At 36.5% G+C, this 22,948-nt stretch overlaps 1 protein-coding gene and 1 pseudogene across 1 annotated transcript in view; both read left to right on the plus strand.

Annotated features, from left to right (window-relative positions):
* The window catches only part of LOC120853584, a 68,109-nt pseudogene extending 45,958 nt beyond the window's left edge, over nucleotides 1–22,151 (plus strand).
* The window catches only part of MDGA2 (MAM domain containing glycosylphosphatidylinositol anchor 2), a 915,731-nt gene that overhangs the window by 748,105 nt on the left and 144,678 nt on the right, over nucleotides 1–22,948 (plus strand). The window lies entirely within an intron of this gene.

Consider the following 22,948-nt stretch of genomic DNA (forward strand, 5'->3'; position numbering starts at 1 on the left):
CCTAGGAGTGGGATTCCTGAATAATATGGTGGTTTTATTCCTAGTTTTTTAAGGAATCTCCATACTGTCTTCCATAGTGGTTGTATCAATTTACATTCCCACCAACAGTGCAAGAGCATTCCCTTTTCTCCACACCCTCTCCAGCATTTATTGTTTGTAGACTTTTTGATGATAGCCATTCTGACTGGTGTGAGGTAATATCTCACTGAACTTTTGATTTACATTTCTCTGATAATGAGTGATGTTGAGCATCTTTTCATGTGTTTGTTATCCATCTGTATGTCTTCTTTGGAGGAATGTCTGTTTAGGTCTTTTTCCCACTTTTTGATTGGGTTGTTTGTTTTTCTGGAATTGAGTTATATGAGCTGCCTGTATATTTTGAAAATTAATCCTCTGTCAGTTGTTTCATTTGCTATTATTTTCTCCTATTCTGAGGGCTATCTTTTCACCTTGCTTATAGTTTCCTTTGCTGTCCAAAAGCTTTTAAATTTAATCAAATTCCACTTGTTTACTTTTGTTTTTATTTCTGTTACTCTAGGAGGTGGGTCATAGAGGATCGTACTTTAATTTATGTCGAGTGTTCTGCCTATGTTTTCCTCTGAGACTTTTATAGTTTCTGGTCTTACATTTAAGTCTTTAATCCATTTTGAGGGTATCTTTGTGTATGGTGTTAGGAAGTGTTCTAATTTCATTCTTTTACATGTAGCTGTCCAGTTTTCCCAGCACCATTTATTGAGGAGGCTATCTTTGCCCCATTGTATATTCTTGCCTCCTTTGTCAAAAATAAGTTACTCATAGGTGCATGGGTTTATTTCTGGGCTTTCAATCTTGTTCCATTGGTCTATATTTCTGTTTTTGTGCCAGTACCATACTGTCTTGATGATTATAGATTTGTAGTATAATCTGAAGTCAGGAAGGTTGATTCCTGCAGCTCCATTCTTCTTTCTCAAGACTGCTTTGGCTATTCAGGGTCTTTTGCATTTCCATATGAATTGTGAAATTTTTTGTTCTAGTTCTTGAAAAATACCACTAGTAATTTGATAGGGCTCTCATTGAATCTGTAGATTGCATTTGGTAGTATAGTCATTTTCATAATATTGATTCTTCCTACTCAGGAACATGGAATATCTCTCATTTGTTTATGTCATCTTTGATTTCTTTCATCAGTGTCTTATAATTTTCTGCGTACAGTTCTTTTGTCTCCTTAGGTAAGTTTATTCCTAGATATTTAATTCTTTATGTTGCAATGGTGAATGGGATTGATTCCTTAATTTCTCTTAAATTCTATATAGTAACAATGAAAAATCAGAAAGAGAAATTGAGATGCTATTTTTGAAGCCTAAATTAGAGCAACATATTAATTTAAATATTTTCTCCTTATTAGTGGTTCCTGTTAGTGTTTTTCATCAGACTGTTTATCTTTGTTATGATAAATCAAATGAGTAAAATAAAACAATATGGTAACTATATTTGATGATGTAATCTTGTAACCACAGGTATTATAATCATTTTGGTTTTCTTGCTTTGTTTTATTTGTTCTTTTTCTTGAAAATATTTTTCTATAAATAGACAATACATGAAGAGTCTTTAACCTTCAAAGAAAATAAGATAACTAAAGTATCCACTAAATATACACCCCCCCCCAAAAAAAAAAGCACTTTGAAGGAGCCAGGAGCAAAAACAGAAAACCATGCAACTTCTACTTTCTAATATTTTGGTAATGGAGTTCATTTTTTATAGCTTTTTGCTGCCAAAGTGAAAGTGAAAGTCATATCCGACTCTTTCAGACAGCATGGACCATGGTCCATTGAATTCTCCAGGCCAGAATACTGGAGTGGGTCACCTTTGCCTTCTCCAGGGGATCTTCCCAACCCAGGGATCAAACTCAGGTCTCCTGAAAGACTACAGCAAAATATCTTCCACTAAGATTGGCCTAAGATTAGGCTTTTCAATTTCATAGCAGGGTTTTCAAGGATAATACTTTTTCTGAGTCCTTCTCTTTATTTCTGAAAATTTCTACATCTACTAAGTTAACGATAGTGTCAATGATCTATAGTATCTAGATATCTGATTTGTAAAGGATGAATGAATTAATATTTAATTTGTCAAAGTAGTAATCTATTAAGTATATTCCAACTTAGAGCAAACACAAAATGCCTATGTATAATAAGTCTATATATAAAATGCAACATTTAAAATATATTTTTGGCAAATCCACATGGTTTCATGTTTTACCTATTAAGTCTATTTTCAAATAACCATTTCATATTTGGGTGTAGAAATATGGGCTGAAATAAAATAAATGGGTTTTTAAATTATGATTTCGTACATGAACATAGAAAATGAGCAATCTCTCTGTGTTTTTATTATTAATATTTGTCTATGTGAAAGGAAGAAAACATTAAAAATTTTAACATTCTCATTTTAAGCCCATTTATTTAATGTTTTCAAAGATACTTTATATTATCCTTCAAAAAAAAAGTGAGTGTCTTGAACTCTAGACTGACTACTAAAAGTAACACTATAAAGGATTTCTGAGGATGGGATTTGAAAACTGACATTTTTTTTCCTAGTTAAAGTTCTAGAGTTAACTTTTACTCTTTCTGAGCTTGACAATAGACATGCATGTGATTGTGTTAATCCTAATATCCTATCTTATTAAATATAATTTATATAGCACATAATTGAAAACTTGGCCCCCATATCCTTAATAACATAATTTGGATTGAATATCTCTCAAGTTCTTACCTAAATTCCAAGGGAATGATGAAGTTTGAAAGATATAAAGCAACAGTTTGTGTATCACCTAAAATCAAATTTATTAAAATTGCAATCTCCAACAATCTGCAGATTATCTTTGATGATAATAGCAAGAGCGGATGAGTAAGAAAATTATATTTCCTTCCTAAGTGTGAAGTTATATTTCAAAAAAGAACCCATTTTAGGAGGACTATTTTCAGCAAAATAGAGAACAAAATCTGTATTAGGCAACTGAGAAAATGAGTGAGCAAATGGAAGACATTAAATAAAACAATAAAGACAACACATTAAATGCAATATACTAAACTAGTGGCATTATGTTTGCTAATGTCTGACATTAGAGAGACTTTTGAGGACCAGCCTTGTTTTATGTTCTCAAAGACTTAGTTGTAAATTTTTTTTTTGTATATTTCAGATATATAAGGCAAACTCCTGCCTGGCCCTCTAACCAACTGTTAACCTGCTTTTTTATTTTTTGATTCAAATTATAAAGACACACCAAATGCAACCATTCGTTCCAGAGGAGCCTATTAAGTGACTGTTCACTATTAGTGGGTGAAAAAACTTGATTAGTCTTTGTTCAGTTTCTACAGTGGTGGTACACTGGTTTTATCGATCTACTTTATTCTCTTTCCTCCATACTCAAGGAATATATCAGTCTCTCTTTATTGTGCCACAGACCTTTCCTTCCTTCAAAATGCAAAGTGTCTACTCTATTGAATACCTTAACTTTTCCTCTTTCCTTTATCTTTGCCAAAATACATTTTCATAAAATGTGTCCTCTGACCTTGCCTTCTGCTTACTTCACAATCCTGTTTCTGTGGTCTCTTCTCTCTCTCTTTTTTTTTTTTTTTTTGACATCTCCAATAGGAATCACATCTGCTAGAAGAATCCCTGTCACACATGTAAATTCATGTTTCTTATTCTTATATCTTATTTGCATATTGGAAATATAGTATTCAACAACCCTTTTTTAATTGTTAAAAATATAATTTTCTGTGTCCAAATAACTTTTTTATAGATCTCTCAATTCTTCTCTAATTCCATCAGAAACTAAATTCTCTTGGGAAACTTTTTACATGAAACGATTAAGTTGTCACTTCTTAAATGTAAAACTTGATATAAAATGTAAAATTCCTTGTCTCAGATTTTCAAGGTTTAGTTCAGTGATCATTGGTAAGCTACTACATCTTCTAAAAGCAGATCCTTCTGTGTAATAGAGTCATTTTTCGTTATATAAAAGGTGAACTAGATGATTTCCATGCTTTGTTGAGTCCTGAAACCTATTCTAAGGTGTTAGGTTAATGAGTCAATTCTGTTTAAGTTTATTTTAAATTTAATCATCTTTTCTTTTTATTATTTTTTATTGGTGTATAGCTATTTTAGTAGATTGAACTAATTTTTAAACTAAAATTTTATAGCATGCATCAAGTTCCAAAATATAAGGACAGTTACATGATATCATAGTCTATAGACCAAGTTCAAAATTTATTGTAAAATCTAGTTTGTTGTTTTTCATTTACTGTGTGTTATAAAATCAAACATGAGCACAAGTTGAGGGTATTGAAATTTCATTTTCTGAGAATGTTATTCTGCTTAATTGAACCTCCTGGTTGGCTTAGAGTTTAAGTATTATAAAAGGCCAGTTTTATTGAAGTGATTCTTACTGCTTATGAGTCTGAAATATTCCTTTCATTGATGAATACCCAGTGCAGAAAAGGTTGAGGTTTTGAAAATTAGTTTCTCGTGGTTCTTCTGCATCATTACTAGAACTTCATCTCAGGTATTGTTTGACTTTGTTGTTAGCAAGTCAGTTTTCCAGCTTTCATCTAAGTCTTAATTTTAACTTTGAGACAAGTTTGTTGAATTATATAGACCCACAAGATAGCTCTAAGAGGCTTTAAAGGGAAATCAGACAAGTTTTTAACTGACTTCATCAATAAAAATGCATTGTATAATTGCTTTTACCAATTTCCTAAGTTTCCCACTCAACTTTTCAGCTGAATTTAGCAGTATGCTGTGATGTAATTAGTTTACATTTTGGTACAACCTTCTTATCTTTCCACACAACTGTAACAGTTTTTGAATCAGACCTTAACCTCAAACTATACATTAATTACTAAAACTCTAGATAATTGACCTTAAAATATTTTCTGAATAATAATATTGAGGATATATTTTCTTCCTTTCGTGTCACCCTTTTTTCTCATGAGGCAAGTTCAGTTCAGTTCAGTTCAGTCACTCAGTCATGTCCGACTCTTTGCGACCCCATGAATCACAGCACGCCAGGCCTCCCTGTCCATCTCCAACTCCCGGAGTTTACCCAAACTCATGTCCATCAAGTCTGTGATGCCATCCAGCCATCTCATCCTCTGTCGTTCCCTTCTCCTCCTGCCCCCAATCCCTCCCAGCATCAGGGTCTTTTCCAATGAGTCAACTCTTCTTCGCATGAGGTGGCCAAAGTATTGGAGTTTCAGCTTCAGCATCATTCCTTCCAAAGAACACCCAGGACTGATCTCCTTTAGGATGGACTGATTGGATCTCCTTGCAGTCCAAGGGACTCTCAAGAGTCTTCTCCAATACCACAGTTCAAAAGCATCAATTCTTTGGCTCTCTTCTTTCTTCACAGTCCAACTCTCACATCCATATATGACCACTGGAAAAATCATAGCCTTGACTAGAAAGACCTTTGTTGGCAAAGTAAAGTCTCTGCTTTTTAATATGCTATCTAGGTTGGTATGAACTAATCAGTTGAAGATTTCTACAATGTCTGTGTTAAATGTACTTTCCTCCCAAATTAACAAAGAAGTAAATATAAAGGTCACCCAGAAAGAATAGCTGTTATATTACTCTTATTAAAAATTCCTTTTACACTGAAATTATTACCAAATATATATTGCCAAGAGTCCCTCAACATTTATTTATATATATATATGTATGTATTTTTAAAATTTAGATATAAAGACATATGACTTTTCAGATGTATAGCATAATGATTTAATACCTGTATATATTGTTAAATGATTGTCATTAGTCTAATTAACTTCTATCACCACACAGTTATAATTTTTTAATAAAAAAGTAATACTTCAGAGTAATCATGTACAATTTCACATGTAGGTTATGCTCTTGCTCAGTCATATTCAACTCTGTGACCCTTTGGACTGTAGCCCATAAGTCTCCTCTGTCCATGGGATTTTCCCAGACAAGAATACTGGAGTGGGTTGCCATTTCCTCCTCCAAGGGATCTTCCTGACCCAAGGATTGAACCCAAGTTTCCTGTGTCTCCTGCATTGCAGGTGGATTCTTTATCTGCTGAGCCAAATGTACATAGTTTTGAGGTAGAAATAGCTATTTTAAAGGATTAATCCTGTTTCATTTCCTAATATTAGAAAAAGAGCACAAAGAATCTTTAAATACACTATTAGAATCTAGTTGGGCTTGTGCTCCACTTTTAAAAAGTGATATTGCAGTCAAAGTTTCTTTTTTTATGTTGGTGTTTTGATTTAAAGTGCTATATGTTTAATTTAAAAAATTACAGAAATAGTCCGATAGTGTTTTCTTCTGACTCAACATTTTTTCTTGTGTGTTTGCAACATGCAAGAGAATTTTATTAACTAAAACTTGAGATAGTGTTGCAGACAGTGAGGCAATTGCACTGATTCCCCTGATCAAAGCAATGGAAAAGGGTGAAGAATGCTGCTTCCCAGGGGAGCTATACATAACAAAAATATTACATGTTGAGGACACTTTGTCACAGTAAGAAGAATGTAGAGAATAAAATGAAACAAACTAATGAGTACAGTGTGGGTGAAAGAGAGGATAAGAAATTTTAATAGAGGAAATTTAGAAGAGAAACAAAGTGTTTTTTGTTTTTTGTTTTGTTTTTTCTTCTTTTAACAAAAACGAGAAGCATAAGGTTTTGACAAGGTGAATTGCTTAGCATGCAACTCCTCAATTTTATTTTTTGTTGTTTACTTTGTTTCTGTAAATCAATATTCAGTAAAGCTTTAATAAAGTCTTTAAACAGATGACTGAATGTGAAACTATGATTCTTTCTGACCCTATGTGTGATTTAATTATGTATGAATTGTATTCATTTATATTGTTTCACCCTCATTATATTTTTATACAAAAGATCAAGTCAGAAACTGCAAAACTGTGAACAGATATAATTTTTTGTCATTTATAAATCTTTTGGAGAAATCCTTCTCACTTAGTAGATGTTGTTTTTTTAAAGTATGCAACTACAGGGAACAACAACAGAAGCAAGGAGATGGGAAAGGGGATGCAGCTTTTCTGGTAGAAGGTTTAAAAGTGAGTAACCTAAAGGAGGGCTTCCTTGGTGGCACAGTGGTAAAGAATCTGCCTGCAAGTTCAATTCCTAGGTCAGGAACATCCCCTGGAGTAGCACCCACTCCAGCATCCTTGCCTAGAGAATCCCATGGACAGAGGAGCTGGGTGGTCTACAGTTCATGGCGTCACAAAGAGTCGGACACGACTGAGTGACGGAGCACATAGGAGAAAGCTTCAGATTTGTTGTGATGAATTGAAAATAAAAGATGCTCTAGTTAAATCAGTGATTATAATCATAAACCTTGAGCACTAGTGTAACACATTTAATGTCCTTTGCAACTTTATCATGCTACTTCACTAAAATATCTTGTAAACATATCCACGTGCATGTATGTTAACTAAATAACTACAAGGATTTTTTTTTTTTTCTGGAATGTCTCATGTTTTTGTTAGTAAGACACTGCTCATACATTTTAAAAAATGATATAGCTGTTAACAAGCTTTCCCCAAGCATATTACATGTAACTATTTAATTATAGCATCTTGCACAAAGTTGACCATTAACCATTTAAACAACAAGAAAAATATAAACAAGGCAATGAGAAGGAAAAAGAACAAAGAATAGGAAATAGATTTTTTCTACCTTATTTGGGTATCAGTTGCAAATAAAATTATAATATTTAAGGTGTAACATGATGATTTGATATATGTATACATTGTGAAAAGATTCTTCCAAGAAGAATTAATGCATCCATTATATCATATATTTACCTTCTGTGTGTGTGTGTGTGTGTGTGTGTGTGTGTGTGTGTGTGTGTGTGTGCGAAAACATTTAAGTTATTCTGTCTTAGGAAATTTCAATTATACACTACAGTGTCATTTACTGTCATCACAGTGTTATATATTAGATCCCCAGATCTTATTCATTTTATACTTGAAAATTGGTACCCTTTTACCAACTTGTTTCTTCCATCCCCCAAGCCCTGGCAACCATTTTTTAGCTCTATTTTTATGAGTTTTACCTTTTAAATTATAGATATAAGCATGCTGCTACTGCTAAGTTGCTTCAGTCATGTCCGACTCTGTGCGACCCCTTAGACGGCAGCCCACCAGGCTCCCCCACCCCTGGGATTCTCCAGGCAAGAACACTGGAGTGGGTTGCCATTTCCTTCTCCAATGCATGAAAGTGAAAAGTGAAAGTGAAGTCACTCAGTGGTGTCCGACTTCGCGACCCCACGGACTGCAGCCGACCAGGCTCCTCAATCCATGGGATTTTCCAGGCAAGAGTACTGGAGTGGGTTGCCATTGCCTTCTCCGAGATACAAGCATAGTAATAGATATATTCCATTTATAAGTGATATCATGCAATATTTGTCTTTCTCTGTCTGACTTATTTCCCTTAGCCTTCAAGGTCCTCATGTTGTTGCAAGTGGCAATATTTCCTTTTCTTCTCAGGACTGAATAAAATAGTTCATATATTTTGAATATTAAATTCTTAACAGATATGTGGTTTGCAAATACTTTCTCCCATTCCACGGATTGCCTTTTCAGTTTGTTGGTTTGTTTTTTTTTTTCTGTTTGTTTGCCTTTTAAAAAAGTGTTTGTTTTCTGCTGTGCAGAACCTTTTTAGTTTGATGTAATTCCACTCATTTGTATTTGATTTTGGTGTCTTTGCTTTTGGATTCAAATCTAAAAACACATTGCCAAGATCAATGTCAAGGAGTTTACCCATCAAGTTTTTGTTCTAGGAGTTTTATGGTTTCAGGACTTATGTTCAAGTCTTTAATCCATTTTGAGTAGATTTTTTTTTCCTATCAAGTAAGTTTTCAGGACACAAAAACAATATAGTAAAATAGTGAGTTTCTGTACACTAACAATGAACTGTCAAGAAAAGGAATTAAGAAAATAATCCAATTTACAGCATTGAAAAGAATAAAATACTTGGATATAAGTTTATCCAAGGAATTGAAAGATATATACACTGAAAACTATGAGACACTGATGAAATAAATCAAAGAAGATACAAATAAATGAAAAAATATTAATTACTCATGCATTTGAATAATAAATGTTATTTGAATAATAAATGTTGTTAAAATATCTGTATTGCACAAAACAATCTATAGATTTAATACAATCATAATCAAAATTTCAGTGCCAATTTTTACAGAAATAGAAACAACAATCCTAAAATTTTATGCAACCAAAAAGACTCCAAATAGCCAAAGCAATCTTGAGAAAGAAAAACAAAGCTGGTGTCATTATACTTCCTATATTTAGACTATATTGCAAAGCTATATTAATCAAAATAATACAATATTGGCATAAAAGCAGACACATAGTTTTACCAAACCAAGCATGTCTACTTGCTGGACATGTGGCAAAGCCATCCTATGGATGCTGGATTTTGGTAAAGGAAAGTACAATGTTTATTGCAGAGTACCAGTCAAGGAGAATGGGTAGCCAGGGCTCAAGAGACCTGAAATCCCCAATATCTTTTAAAAAGGGGTTTTTAAAGACAATGTGAGGGAGAAGGTTGCTGGGTGCCTGGTAAGCTCATGCACATTTCTCTGATTGGTTGATGGAGAGGTAACATGGAGGTATTTCAGGAATCTCAATTATCAGTCATCTGGCTCCAACCACTTTGGGGTCTACTTACTTCTTGTCACCGTGTGGTTAACTTATTTCACCTGGTGGAGCATTTAGTATGTGAGAAACAGGTCAAAGATACAGCTCAGAATATTATCTATAGCCCTTGAGGAGGAACTAAAGATCTTTGATTTTGTTTTGTGGTTAAACTGTTACTATTTGATCTTTCTTTGTTTTTGAATTTTCTTTTAAAAATTGATTTTTTGGATTTAAAATATGACTTCTTTGATTAAATTTGATCTTTGGAACGTGGGGAAGGCCTAGAAGCTTTTTTTTTTTTTTTTTTTAACAAACAAGAGGCAAGGGACTCTGTTTCAGCAGGTCCAATGGAACAGAATTTTGTTGTTGTTCAGTTGCTCAGTCGTGTCTGACTCTTTTCAACCCCATGAACTGCAGCACACCAGGCTTCCCTGTCTTTTACCATCTCCCAGAGCTTTCTCAAACTCATCTCCACTGAGTCAGTGATGCCATCCAACCATCTCACCTTCTGTCATCACCTTCTCTTCCTGCCTTCAATCTTTCCCAGCATCAGGGTTTTTTCCAATGAGTCAGTTCTTCGCATCAGGTGGCTAAAGTATTGGAGTTTCAGCTTCAGCATCAGTCCTTCCAATGAATATTCAGGCATGATTTCCTTTAGGATTGATTGGTTTGATCTTGCTGTTGTCCAAGGGGTACTTTCAAGAGTCTTCTCCAGCACCATTTGGAGAATGGAGCAGAATAGAGAGCCTAGAAATAAACCCAAGGTAATATGTTCAACTAATCTTTGATAAGGGCACCAAGGATATGCAATGGAAAAAGAATAGCCTTTTCAATAATGGTTTTGGGAAAACTGGAGAACCACATGCAAAACAGTGAAGCTGGAGCCTTATCAGTTTAGTTCAGTCACTCAGTCATGTTGACTCTTAGTGACCCCATGGACTGCAGCACCCCAGGCTTCCCTGGCCATCATCAGCTCCTAGAGCTTGCTCAGACTCATGTCCACCAAGTTGGTGATGCCATTCAACCATCTTATAACATACATAAAAATAAAAATAGAAAAAAAATTAAAAATAAAAATAAAATAAAAATAGAAATGTCTTCTAGTTTAGAAGACATTTATTATCATCATGAATAATAATGTTTCTAAATCTATTTACACATATATCGAGAATCTAGTTGTGTGAGTTAGAAGGAAAACATTTTGAGTTCCATTTAGATTCTCTCGATGGCTATAATACCTATATGGACAGATGCTAATTCCATTTTATTCATAATTAATATCCTAGAAAATCCAAATAATTAAATCAATTGTTTTATGACAAATATCCTTTATTAGAGTAGTTTTGTCACTTTCTTTTACACTTAGGAACATAATAGCTAAATAATAAATAGTATCTATAATCACACAAAGCAAAACTTCCATAAAAGGCTTAAGTACTGAGTGTACTATCATTTTTGTTATGAAAAAGAAATTGCAGTGATTCTATAGATTATGCATCATATGCCTCATGTGAACAATACAAATGTACCAGTATTTTCAGTCACATAACAATAATTCTACACTGTAACTCTGAAATTTTATCCTGCTGAGAAAACTACTTAAAATATGAAGTAATAATTATTAGCAATCTCAAAGTGTTTATGAAAAGAGGCGAATAATAATTTTGTAAAGTGTATCACCAGATCTTTGGGGTTGCTTTCCTGCTAATTATTTACAAATGCTATAGACTATTTTATTTCTAAACCACATTTTCCAATATTGCCAGCTTCTATGTTCATCTCAGTTCAGTTCAGTTCATTCGCTCAGTCGTGTTCAACTCTATGTGACCCCATGAATTGCAGCACGCCAGGCCTCCCTGTCCATCACCAACTCCCGGAGTTCACTAAAACTCATGTCCATCGAATCAGGGATGCCATCCAGCCATCTCCTCTGTCGTCCCCCCAATCCCTCCCAGCATCAGGGTCTTTTCCAATGACCCAACTCTTCACATTAGGTGGCCAAAGTATTGGAGATTCAGCTTTGGCATCAGTCCTTCCAATGAACACCCAGGACTGATCTCCTATAGGATGGACTGGTTGGATCTCCTAGCAATCCAAGGAACTCTCAAGAGTCTTCCCTAACACCACAGTTCAAAAGCATCAATTCTTTGGTGCTCAGTTTTCTTCACAGTCCAACTCTCATATCCATACATGACCAATGGAGAAACCATAGCCTTGACTAGATGAAACTTTGTTGGCAAAGTAAGGTCTCTGCTTTTGAATATGCTATCTAGGTTGGTCATAACTTTCTTGCCAAGGAGTAAGCATCTTTTAATTTCATGGCTGCGATCACCATCTGCAATGATTTTGGATCCCAGAAAAATAAAGCCTGACACTGTTTCCACTGTTTCCCCATCTATTTGCCATGAAGTGATGGGACCAGATGCCATGATCTTCGTTTTCTGAATATTGAGCTTTAAGCCAACTTTTTCACTCTCCTCTTTCACTTTCATCAAGAGGCTTTTTAGTTCCTCTTCACTTTCTGCCATAAGGGCAGTGTCATCTGCATATCTGAGGTTATTGATATTTCTTCCAACAATCTCGATTCCAACTTGTGCTTCTTCCAGCCCAGTGTTTCTCACGATGAACTCTGCATATAAGTTAAATAATCAGAGTGACAATATACAGCCTTGATGTACTCCTTTTCCTATTTGGAACCAGTCTGTTGTTCCATGTCCAGTTCTAACTGTTGCTTCTTGACCTGCGTATAGGTTTCTCAAGAGGCAGGTCAAGTGGTCTGGTATTCCCATCTCTTTCAGAATTTTCCACAGTTTATTGTGATCCACACAGTCAAAGGCTTTGGCATAGTCAATAAAGCAGAAATAGATGTTTTTCTGGAACTCTCTTGCTTTTTTGATGATCCAGCGGATGTTGGCAATTTGATCTCTGGTTCCTCTGCCTTTTCTAAAACCAGTTTGAACATCTGGAAGTCCACGGTTCACGTATTGCTGAAGCCTGGCTTGGAGAATTTTGAGCATTACTTTACTAACGTGTGAGATGAGTGCAATTGTGCAGTAGTTTGAGCATTTTGGGGCGTTGCCTTTCTTTGGGATTGGAATGAAAACTGACCTTTTCCAGTCCTGTGGCCACTTCTGAGTTTTCCAAAGTTGCTGGCATATTGAGTGCAGCACTTTCACAGCATCATCTTTCAGGATTTGAAATAGCTCCACTGGAATTCCATCACCTCCTCTAGCTTTGTTCGTAGTGATACTTTCTAAGGCCCACTTGACTTCACATTCCAGGATGTCTGGCTCTAGGTGAGTGATCACACCATCATGATTATCTTGGTCATGAAGATCTTTTTTGTATAGTTCTGCCATGTATTCTTGCCACCTCTCCTTAATATCTTCTGCTTCTGTTAGGTCCATACCATTTCTGTCCTTTATCGAGCCCATCTTTACATGAAATGTTCCCTTGGCGTCTCCAGTTATCCTGAAGAGATCTCCAGTCCTTCTCATTCTTTTGTTTTCCTATATCTCTTTGCATTGATCGCTGAGGAAGGCTTTCTTATCTCTCCTTGGTATTGTTTGGAACTCTGCATTCGGATGCATATATCTTTCCTTTGCTCCTTTGCTTTTCGCTTCTCTTCTTTCCCCAGCTATTTGTAAGGCCTCCCCAGACAGCCATTTTGCTTTTTTGCATGTCTTTCCCATGGAAAAGAAATGGAAAAGCTTCTGTGCAAGACTAACATTATGTCAGAGACTAATTTACAGTTTGCTTTTGGCACTGTTTCCTCAGTCTGCTGTGTTGGAAAGAACATGGACTTTGAAGTCATGTTGTTTTGGGTCTGAAGTCTGTCACCTGGGCTGTGTGGGATGCTTGAGAATATAGCATCTCAGATTTAGTTTCTTCATGTGTAAAATGAAGATAATAATACACATTTTACACGTTTCCTGTAAGGATTGAATGAGGTAATAAGTATGTGAAAGTGCTAGCACAGTCGTATAGAGTCCATTAATGGATAAATGTTAGCTGTTTCACTCTCTATCTTTTCTAGATACATTAGCCAGATCCTATAGACTTCTCAGTCATCTTTTTCCAAGTCCATTCTTTATATTTCCCTATTGAATAAATTAGGCTTATTTAAGACTTGACTAGCAATTCTATTCTTTCTGACACCAAGTGAGAGGTGTGTTTTCTAACACCAGATCTCTGATTCTCTGACATCATCTAGATAACTAGAAATCCATTCATTTCTGGCACTAACTGCCTACCATTAGTGTAGAGCCTACAAGCTAAAGGGGTCAGTGCCACGAAACTGGTTCCACTTTAGACACCAGTCGCAATTCCCAGTTGTCATTCTAACAAAGCAACTATAAATTTGGGAGTTCCCATGACTTGGCAGTTCCTCCCATTTGATAATTTTGATCATTTGCTACAAGGACTCACAGAACTTGAGAAAACACTTTTTCTTAGGCTTCCCAGTTTATTATAAAGGATACAGCTCAGAAAAGCTATGGAAGAAAAGCTATTACCAACCTAAGCAGCATATTAAAAAGCAGAGACATTACTTTGCCACAAAGGTCCATTTAGTCAAAGTTATGTTTTTTCCAGTAGTCATGTATGCATATGAGAGCTGGACGATAAAGAAAGCTGAGCACTGAAGAATTGATGCTTTTGAACTGTGGTGTTTGACAAGATTCTTCAGAGTCCCTTGGAATGCAAGATCAAACCAGTGAATCCTAAAGGAAATCATGCCTGAATATGCATTGAAGGACTGATACTGAAGCTGAAACTCCAGTACTTTGACCACCTATAGAAAGAACTGACTCATTGGAAAAGATCCTGATGCTGGGAAAGATTGAAGGTGGGAGGAGAGGGGATGACAGAGGATAAGATAGTTGGATGGCATCACCAATGTGATGAACATGAGTTTGAGTAAGCTCTGGGAGTTGGTGGTGGGCAGGGAAGCCTGGCGTGCTGCAGTCCATGGGGTTGCAAAGAGTCAGACACGACAGTGACTGAACAGCAACAACGATGTTAAGGAAACTGAACTTCAAAAAGATGAATGAAAGTAACCTGTTTATGTCCATTGAGAGACACTGAACATATTTGAACCTAGGCTAATTTACCTTTAAGACAGCCATTTAGATCTGACCATGTGATACATTGAAGCTTTATGTAACTAAACAGATATATGTTCAAAATACCCTTATTTTATTTTTATCAACCATGCCCAAACTTATAAGATTCTTAGATAATGTTGGGTGAGAGATGATATAAGATATTTTTAAAAATGAATAAAAATGACTCCTATTAACATGGATTTTATAGTATCAGTGTAAAGATAATATTGTAATATAGGTAAGTATACACAATTTAATATAATCAATGTGCAAATTCTTAGAAGGCAATAACTAATTGCTGTAAATTGATGGGATATATATCTATATAAAATCTTTGTTCTTCATTCCTGGAACCAACCTCCTAAAAGTTTTAGAATTTCCTGAGTAAAAGGATCACCCTTTATTACTTATAAAAAGCTCTTTCCAACCATCCTAAATTCATGCTAGTAAGGTGAATCTTGGCTGATCCCTCGATATCTTCAGGATGTGAGCTGGTCTCCAGAAAGACCATGCCATTGTTGGAAGATTGGAACTTCTGGTCCCACTCCTTGACTTTCAGGGAGAAAAGAAAGATAAGAAATCCAAAACAGTGTTCAAACACCAATGCAATTAATCATTTTTTTTGGTTGCTAATCAATAATTTTTGTCACTAGATATACAACTAGGTGGGGCTTCTCAGGTGGCACTAGTGGTGAAGAACCTGCCTGCCAATGCAGAAGGTATAAGCGATATATGGGTTTGATTCCTGGGTCAGGAAGATCCCCTGGAGGAGGTCTTGGGTAAGCCACTCCAGTATTCTTGCCTGGGGAATTTCAAGGACAGAGGAGCCTAGTGCGCTACAGTCCAGAGGTCAGAAAAGAGCTGGACATGACTGAAGTGACTGAGCACACAAATATAATACTAGGTACTCGATAGATTCAGCAGGGTGATGCAATGACTGGGAATTTGTAAGTTTCTTTATAATAAAGCTAACACAGGAGGCAAATGCAATGGATGATAACATTGTATTTTTCACAGGAGGAGAGATGCTTCACCTACTGTTGACCAAGGGTAGACTTTCTCAACGTAAAAAATCTAAAACATGAGACTTAGAAATAGTAAAAGAAAGGGTAAAAGGAAAGAATAAAGAAAAGAACAAATTAGGAAGAAAAAACATCAGAGGTTTGTTGTCCAGAAGGGTTTTTCATACAGAAGCAGGAAGAAAACCTGTATTTTTGAAGCACAATGTTCAAGATGAGAGTAGATGGGTATATGGCCAGACCCAGAAATTGTAGGACCTGGTAGGCCTGGTTAACAAGCAGGGGTGAGTCAATAAATTGTTCTAAGAAGGCAAATAAAGGAGCTGATTTCTCTTTTAAAAGAATATCTGGCCAATCTCAGAAGGTAGAGAGGGTCAAAAGAAGAAGCATGTTGGCCTGCTTGAAGACTGTTGCAGGACATTTGTGGTGGCTCAGATGGTGAAGAATCCACCTGCCAATGCAAGAGACCAGGATTCGACCTCTGGGTTGGGAAGATCCACTGGAGAAAGGAATGGCTACCTCCTCTAGCATTCTTGGCATGGGCAGACAAGCCTGGTGGGCTATAGTTCATGGGGTCACAAATAGTCAGACATGACTGAGCAATTAACACACACACATGAAAGGTAACAGTGGTGGTAGTGAAGACTGAGAGAAATGTACAAACTCCTAATGTATTTTGAAGGTAGAATAAATATAAGTAACCATCTTTTATAATCACAGGCAACATTTTTGAACAAATAGCTGTCATTAATGACCTCTACTATTTAACCATCCTCACACATGCCAAAACCCTGTAAACCAGACTATAAATACTTCACAGAAAGTACTTTCACTATAATCATTATGACATTGAATTTGTCAAAAACAGTACATATTTTCAGTATTAATTCCTGACTTGCTAGGATTTGGCACATTTGATTACTTCCTACTTTTAGAAACATATGACTACTTTAATTTTTGTAACACAACTCTCTGGATCCACATATATCTATGCTAGTTTATGTTTATTTCTTTTAGGAACTTTTATTTTCCTCAAACTCTGTGATTATATTCAAGAGTAAATTCAAATTTGACATTCTCTATGCCTTTACTATGGGATTCCCAGGTGGTACAGTGGTAGAGAATCAACCTGCCTATATGGCAGACACATGAGATGCAGGTTCGATCCCTGGGTCTGGAAGATTCTCTGGAGTAAGAAATGCAACCCACTGCAGTATTCTTGGGTAATATATAAAACTTATTGGAGTATTCAAACTCCAATATACAGAGGAGTTTGACAGGCTACAGTCCATGGAGACACAGAGTTGGACATGACTAAGCAACTGAACACCCACAGACACACAATGCCTTTGTTTATACTTACCTTGAGCTATCTTAACAACACTGTATCCTGCAGTCACTGCTCCATTCTGAAGTTTAGATCAATGGGCTTCCCAGTTGGCTCAGTGGATAAAGAATGCAGGAGATGCAAGAGACGTGGGTTTGATCCCTGAGTCAGGAAGATCCCCTGGAGGAGGAAATAACTGCCCACTCCAGTATTCTTGACTCACATATCCCATGGACACACCAGCCTGGTGGGCTTCACAAGACTGCATGACTGAGCATGCACACACATTCCTCTTGGTAATATGAGGCATGCATTTCTGGGCATAAATAGCCAAAATACTCCACAAACCCTTTCAATGCTAACAACTGAAAATGCTAGGAAATATTCTTAAAATATTTTGAAAGCATTAAAGTGGTTGTTAAAAATGCCATGCCAAACTTATGTGAATATAGTACAGTGAGAGTACATTTGTCCTGGGGGCATTTGCTGATACAGGTAAATTTGAACTTCAATTTTGATGGCATCTTGGGGCAAGAGGAGTAGAACTCCAAACCCAGGGTGTTTCCTGGGAAAGTGTCTACCAATAAAAGTTGGAACTCAAAAGACTGTTCCAGAAAATAGCAAGGAGAGATAAGAAAACCTTCTTACATGAACAATGCAAAGATACTGAGGAAAACATTAGAATAGGAAAGACTAGAGATCTCTTCAAGAAAACTGGAGATATCAAGGGAATATTGAAGCAAGGATGGGCACAATAAAGGACAGGAACAGTGAGGACCTAACAGAAGCAGAAGCTATTAAGAAGAGGTGGCAAGAATGCACAGAAGAACTATACAAAAAGTCTTAATGACCAGGTTAACCACCATAGTGTGGTCACTCACCTAGAGTCAAGACATCCTGGAGTGTGAAGTTAAGTGGGCCTTAGGAAGCATTACTGCGAACAAAGCTAGTGGAGGTGATGTAATTACAGCTGAGTAAAGATTGTTTCAAATCCTAAAAGATGATGCTGTTAAAGTGCTGTACTCAATATGCCAGCAAATTTGGAAAACTCAGCAGTGGCCACAGAACTGGAAAACATCAATTTTCATTCCAGTCCCAGAGAAGGGACATACCAAAGATTGCTCAAACTACCCTACAATTGCGCTCATTTCACATGTAGCAGAGTAATGCTCAAAATCCTTCAATCTAGGTTTCAGCAGTAAGTGAACTGAGAACCTCCAGATGTACAAACTGGATATCAAAGAGAAGAACCAGAGATCAAATTGTCAATATTTGCTGGATGATAAGAAAGCAAGGGAGTTCCAGAACATCTGCTTCATTGACTGAAGTAAAACCTTTGTGTGGATCACAACCAACTGTGGAAAATTCTTAAAGAGATGGGAATACCAGACCACTTTACCTATCTCCTGAGAAATGTGTATGCAGGTCAAGAAGCAACAGTTAGAACTTAACATGGAACAACAGACTGGTTCAAAATTGAGAAAGGAGTATGACAAGGCTGTATATTGTCACCCTGCTTATTTAACTTATATGCAGAGTACACCATGTGAAGTACCAGACTGGATGAATCACAAACTGGAATCAAGATTACTGGGAGAAATGTCAACAACCTCAGACATGCAGAAGATACCACTCTAATGCAGAAAGTGAAGAGGAACTAAAGAGCCTCTTGATGAGGATGAAAGAGGAGAATGAAAAAGCTGTCTTCAAATTCAACATTGAAAAAGTAAGATCATGGCATCTGGTTCCATCACTACATGGCAAATAAAAGAGGAAAAAATGGAAGCAGTGACAGATTTTATTTTCTTGGGCTCCAAAATCACTGTAGATGATGACAGCAGCCATGAAATGGCTTTTGACACTTGCACCTTGAAAGGAAAGCTATGACAAACATAGATGGTGGTTTAAAAAGCAGAAAGATGACTTTACTGACAAAGGTTCACACTGTCAAAACTATGGTTTTTCCAGTAGTCATGTATGGATGTGAGAGTTGGACCAATAAGGATGAGAGGCAAAAAATTGATGCTTTGAAATCGTGGTGCCGGAGAAAACTTCTGAGAATTCCTTGTATAGTAAGGAGGTCAAATCAGTCAACCCAAAGGAAATCAACCCTAGATATTCATTGGAAGGACTGATGCTGAAGCTGATGCTCCAATACTTTGGCCACTTAATGGGAAGAGCCAACTCATTGAAAAAGACCCTGATGTTGGGAAAAATTAAAGGCAAAAGGAGAAGGGGGTGGCAGAGGATGAAATGGTCAGATAGCAACTCCAAATCAATGGACATGAATTTGAGCAAACTCTAGGGGATAGTGGAAGACAGAGGAGCTTGACATGTTGTAGTCCATGGGGTCACAAAGAGTGTCACACAGCTTAGTCACTGAACAACAACGAGATATTGATGCTAAGAGCTGCCTGTGGACATGGATCTCTAGAGGAAGAAGCCATCATCTTTGGCATGAAATATTCTCATAAATATTTTTAAAGGACAATGAGTAGCACAGAGTTAAAATTGACAAAGAATACACAGAAACAAGGTGCTCTGAGAGAAAGTTAACAGAAAATCTATCTCAACACTGTAATTAGAAATATCAGACAGTTTAAAACAATTACTTAGTTTTAAATAAAACAAAGTAATAAAAGGTAAGTCTTACTACCTTTGCAGGTAATGAAAATGTACTAAAACATTGGTATAAAAGTATACCAAAGAACTACACATATTGATAATTAGTTATTAATAACTAATAACTGATGTAATAACATGATGGATGAGTTTAGCCGATTAAGCAGAGCCAAAAAAAAAAAAATCAGTGACTGAATTAGCTCAGAGAATTTATTCATAATGCAATGCAGAAACCTCAAATGGAGCATTTGGAATTGAGATTGAGAGACATGGAAGACAGAATAAAAATGATCTTCAAGAAGAGTACAAAGAAAAACATACAGGGGTTATTGAAGAGCTTACGATGAGAATTTTCCAAAACTTTCCTAGATGAAAGTCATCAAACATAAATCAAGAGATTTAAGAAGCCCAATATATCCAACTAAACATAGAAAGGAGCCTATACCTAGAAACATTTTACTGAAGCTGTAGAACATCAAAAACAAAAAAGATTTCTGAAGTAGCTGGAGGGAAAAAAAGGCATTCATTTCTCTTCATTTCATTCATTTCAAAGTGTGAGATGTTGAGCTTACTTCTCTACAGCAATAATGGCCTTCTGAAGACAGTGGAATTATATCCTGATGTACTGGAAAAAAATAACTGCCAACATGTAATCCAATATATACAAGGAAAATGTCTTTTAAGAATGAAATTAAAAATATATTTTTAGAAAATAAAGATCAGAAAGTTCACTAAAGATAATTCTATATGATATACTTTAGGCAAAAGGAAAGTGATCATAGATTTGGAAAGTCTATAATGAAAGAAGGCATTAAGGGCAAATAAGGCTTTCCTGATAGCTCAGTTGGTAAAGAATCTTCCTACAGTGCAGGAGACCCCAGTTGGATTCCTGGGCCAGGAATATCCCCTGGAGAAGGGATGGGCTACCCACTCAAGTATTCCTGGGCTTCCCTTGTGGCTCAGCTGGTAAAGAATCCATCTGCACTTAGGAGACCTAGGTTCGATCCTTGGGATGGGAAGATCCCCTGGGAAGGGAAAGGCTACCCACTGCAATATTCTGGCCTGGAGAATTCCAAGGACTGTATAGTCCTTGGGGTTGCAAAGAGTTGGACAGACTGAGAGACTTTCACTTAATTTACCTTACTATAAGCTAGTGTATTTATGGGTAATTTAAAAAATAGGACAGGTTTAAGGTTATGATAATATTCAATAAATGTAAAATCAAGACTCAGTAACATATGTCAGAATCAGATTTAAAGGAGCAACATGTTCTAAGATTCTTATTTTAAGAGGATGGTAAAGATATTGATATTTTTAGATAACTTAAGTATGTATGTTGCATGCTTTAAGACAATCAACAAAATAAGAGAAACTTTTAATAAGTCCCAATGAATATCAGAAAAAGGGTTACAATAATGATATCATCCATTAATATAAAAAAGACAAAGAAATGACACACAAAAAAGAGAAATTATGACATGAAAAGGAACACTTATACCCAAATATATCAATATACTAAATGAATAAAGCGAAATGTTCTGGGTAAAATAAAAATATTGTCAGACTTTTTTGAAAAAAAAAAAAAAGAATATAACTATGTGCTGTTTAAAAGAAGTGCTTGATTTTTGCTGCCTGGACGTTGAGTGAGAGACTGAAGGTCCCAGACGCTATTGCCCTGCACTTCCGTCTATCACGCAAAGCCTGCCTGACCTACTGCTGTTATGGGTGATGGGAAGATCTGGTGTACCAGGCAGAGCTGGCCCAGCCAGCTGAGTGATAGGATGAAATGGTGGAATCCATGAAGAAAGAAGCAGGATTGGATGTGAAGTTGACAGTTGAATAAAGAAATTTCTCATCTGTTGCATGTGAAAATGCTACCGGAGCTAAGAGAGCTTCCTGGAGAATAATTGGCAGCACTGAACAGAAAGAAGAAAACAAGGGAGGTGAAGGCAAATTCAAAATGATTAGGGAATATTGGCAAATAGTTGGGGCTAAACTAATCTGTTGTGACATTCTGGATGTACTGAACAAACCCCTCATTCTAGCAGCTAACACTGGCAAGTCCAAGATTTCCTATTATAAAATGAAAGGGGACTACCACAGGTATCTGGCTGAATTTGCCTCTGGAAATGAGAAAAAGGAGGCTATGGAGAACAACTTGGTGGCTTTAAAGCTCCTAGTGATGTTGCAGTAACAGAACTTCCACCGACACATCCCATTTGCTTAGGTCTTGCTCTCAATTTCCCTGTATTCTACTATGAAATTCTTAATTCCCTCAAACCATGCCTGCAGGTTGTCAAAAGCAGCTTTTGGTGATGCAGTTGCAGAACTGGATATGTTGAGTGAATAAAACTATAAAAACTACATTTACCATGCAATTATTATTAAAGATGGAGAAGCTGATGGCACCCCACTCCAGTACTCTTGCCTGGAAAATCCCATGGACAGAGGAGCCTGGTGGGCTGCAGTCCATGGGGTCGCGAAGTCGTACACAACTGAGTGACTTCTCTTTCACTTTTCACTTTCACGCATTAGAGAAGGAAATGGCAACCCACTCCAGTGTTCTTGCCTGGAGAATCCCAGGGGTGGGGGAGCCTGGTGGGCTGCCGTCTATGGGGTCGCACAGAGTCAGACACGACTGAAGCGACTGAGCAGCAGCAGTAGCAGTACTATGTGATAATCTGGCACTGTGGACTTCAGACATCAGGGTGATGGTGAAGAGCAGAATAAAGAAGTGCTGCAGATGTGTAAGATGAAAATCAGTGAGACATAAAAGGCAACAAGAGAAATCACCTCTGAACACTCCACACTCCTCATCCCACCCTTCCAGGAAATCCACCAATGGTCACTGAGAACCACCAAATCTGACTTTTTACCTTCAGTCTAAGAATTTACGCTCCTGCCCTATTTGATTTGTTGTTGTTTTTATTTATTTTTTGTTTTGTTTTATTTTTTTAATATAAATTTATTTATTGTAATCGGAGGTTAATTACTTTACAATATTGTATTGGTTTTGCCATACATCAACATGAATCTGCCACAGGTATACACGTGTTCCCCATCCTGAACCCCCCTCCCTCCTCCCTTCCTGTACCATCCCTCTGGGTCATCTCAGTACACCAGCCCCAAGCATCCAGTATCATGCATCGAACCTGGACTGGTGATTCGTTTCATATATGATATTATAAACG

The sequence above is a fragment of the Oryx dammah genome, unplaced genomic scaffold (assembly GCF_014754425.2).
Source record: "Oryx dammah isolate SB20612 unplaced genomic scaffold, SCBI_Odam_1.1 HiC_scaffold_26, whole genome shotgun sequence".
Classification (NCBI taxonomy): Eukaryota; Metazoa; Chordata; class Mammalia; order Artiodactyla; family Bovidae; genus Oryx; species Oryx dammah.